This window comes from Triticum dicoccoides, chromosome 2A (assembly GCF_002162155.2).
Source record: "Triticum dicoccoides isolate Atlit2015 ecotype Zavitan chromosome 2A, WEW_v2.0, whole genome shotgun sequence".
In the NCBI taxonomy this organism is placed as follows: domain Eukaryota; kingdom Viridiplantae; phylum Streptophyta; class Magnoliopsida; order Poales; family Poaceae; genus Triticum; species Triticum dicoccoides.
This window is the reverse complement of record NC_041382.1, coordinates 68,299,015-68,302,000: the sequence shown is the minus strand read 5'-3', so window position 1 is coordinate 68,302,000 and position 2,986 is coordinate 68,299,015. Positions and strand designations below refer to the sequence as shown.

At 49.0% G+C, this 2,986-nt stretch overlaps 1 pseudogene; it reads left to right on the top strand.

Moving 5' to 3' along the window:
* The first annotated feature begins 820 nt into the window (after positions 1-820).
* On the top strand, positions 821-2,187 carry LOC119358968 (annotated as a pseudogene).
* The last annotated feature ends 799 nt before the right edge of the window (positions 2,188-2,986 follow it).

Below are 2,986 nucleotides of genomic sequence, written 5' to 3'. Positions count from 1 at the left end.
GTCCACATGCATTATTATTAATTTTTTCTCGTCTGAATGTGTCCACGTCTCTGTATTTGCAGTCTCTAGTGGGACGAACTATTTGTTTACCTTTGCTCGCGTGCATAAAATGCTCACTTGTTGGATTCAGAGTACCCCAACCCTCTTATCCTATTGAAATTTGAATGACGATGGAGAAAGATAGATGAATGGTTTGCACGACCAACCACTTGCTTCAACCATCCGCAAAAATCTCAGCCCATGATCGATGGATAGTGGAATACCACATACATTTTTCTGAGACTTATATCACATACATTAAAGTGCTAGCAAATGTACTAATGCACCACGTAGGTGCACTGCGCAAAGAACCATGATCTTGTTTCGCGCTCAATTTGGGGCACATATCTGGCCAGGAACTGCGGCAATTTCACAGCATCGATCAATCATAGGCTCATAGTATATAGCCATGTGAAAATAGCACATAGTGCATCTCATTGACCGGCCGTCAGTTAAAATATAAACTGCACATCTATCTCCAAGCTATATACTCTATCGTAGTAGTAGAACTTAGTCATCTGAGACGTTTGAAGCAACTGTGAATATCCCGTTGATGATTGTGACTTTGAATTATTCTGCAACTGTTGATTTGACACTTGCCTCCATGCATGCACAAGTTGCACCGTAACGGCCCCGCAAAAGAGGAAAATTTTGCACGCCAACGGCAGATGTGGGCACTGGCCAGTGGCCACTACAATCGTCATGTGCCGGAAATGACCAAGCCTGCGAGCGGCTATATATATCTGCATGGAATGCAAGGCATTGCATCCAGTGTCTCGACCTACCACAAATTCACAATTAAGTGACGTTGCATTTGAGCTAGCTAGACATGGCCTCTTCGTCTCTATCAGCCGTGTTGATCTTGTGCCTGGCCGTGGCGGCGTCGGCGCAGCTGTCGCCGACGTTCTACGACACGACGTGCCCGAACGCTCTGGCGACCATCAAGTCCGCCGTGACGGCCGCCGTGAACAAGGAGAACCGCATGGGCGCGTCGCTGCTCCGGCTGCACTTCCACGATTGCTTCGTCCAAGTAAGCTCTTCAAATACATAGACTGAGCCGGCACGCACCTGTTTTCGTTGCAGTTTTGGTTTGTAAACGCCAGGGTGCAGAGTTAACCATGCTGCTTAACTACCTGTGCAGGGTTGCGACGCGTCTGTTCTGCTGTCAGGCATGGAACAAAACGCTATCCCGAACGTGATGTCACTGCGAGGCTTCGAAGTCATCGACAGCATCAAGGCGCAGCTCGAGACCATGTGCAAGCAGACTGTCTCCTGCGCCACATCCTCACCGTCGCCGCCCGCGACTCCGTCGTCGCCGTAAGACCTCCAACCTGTGTCACGTCGTGATCACCACCAAGTAGACAGGCTAATTTGCTCACCCGGGATTCTCATCTGGTGCAGTTGGGAGGGCCTTCGTGGACAGTTCCTCTAGGAAGGAGGGACTCCACCAACGCAAACGAAGCGGCGGCGAACAACGAGCTACCTCCCCCATTCTTCGACCTCGTAAACCTCACCCAGTCCTTCGGCGGCAAGGGCTTCACCGTGACCGACATGGTCGCACTCTCCGGCGCCCACACCATCGGGCAGGCGCAGTGCCAGAACTTCAGGGACAGACTCTACAACGAGACCAACATCAACTCCGGCTTCGCGACGTCGCTCAAAGCCAACTGCCCCCAGCCGACCGGCTCCGATGACCGTAACCTGGCCAATCTGGACGTGTCGACTCCGTACTCCTTTGACAACGCTTACTACAGCAACCTCAAGTCCCAGAAGGGGCTCCTGCACTCCGACCAGGTGCTCTTCACGGGCACCGGTGGCGGCACCGACAACACCGTCAACAACTTCGCAAGCAACCCAGCGGCGTTCAGCAGCGCCTTCGCCTCCGCCATGGTGAAGATGGGGAACCTTAGCCCGTTGACTGGCTCTCAGGGCCAGGTCAGGATCAGCTGCTCCAAGGTGAATTAATTGGGCAAAAATGGTCATATATGTGGGATTAATAAGGCTAGCAACGGCCATTATAGCGCTTTCTTGGACCATAAGCTTGTGAAAATACGAGATGTGTCATATACGTATGTCAATGGCCCTGTGCAAAGGCATGAAGGCCATGTGGTGCAATAGGAACTATCAATGAGCAACTTCCCTTTTTGTGATGTATAACAAACTTCTACGATATGAATTATTGTCGCTTCATCCTTTGTCTTTTAAAAGCCTAATAATACTCACTAGCTACATTATGAAACGGAGGGAGTATGTCTTAGGTCAAATTTGTGGTCAAAGTTTGACTTAGGTCAAATTTGTGGTTAAAGTTTGACGCAAAATACAAGAGGTGCCTTTAAACTTAAATGGAGAAAGTACATGGCAACCTTATCTCAAGGTAAACACGCTCCAAAAGTATTAAACACACCATCAAAGTACTCATACATCCCATAATAATGTAGTACATTGGTCTCTTAAAAAAATACATCGGTCTTGAGGAACACCCAGAGGATTCAGTGGACGCGGTCGATGCCAAATCTTTCAAAGTTGTCACGTTAGACATGTGTTTGAGCATCCGAACAGCACCCTCAACACTGATGCAGCAGCGCACGTCCAGGCCAGTGAACACATCAGACGCAAAAGATTTCAAGGAATCGGGATTAGGCATTGTGAAGCGAAGCAGATGAACACATCAGGGCCTTTGCCGTTTCGCATGGGGAGCATGGGTACAACAGAGGTGAAGTCAATGTGAAAGGGTGTTGTACGTGCGACCAAAGGAATCAGCCAACATGGAGTGTTCTCTGAGTGAAGAAATCAGATGAATTGAAACTTGGCTTACGCAGATCGTTCCATGACTTGATCATTGATAGTTTATTCTTCTTCTCATTGCCTTTTTTTTAACACAGTACAGATGCAAGCGCTCATATATGCGCATACACTCATCCCTATGAACGCACACACGCACGGCCTA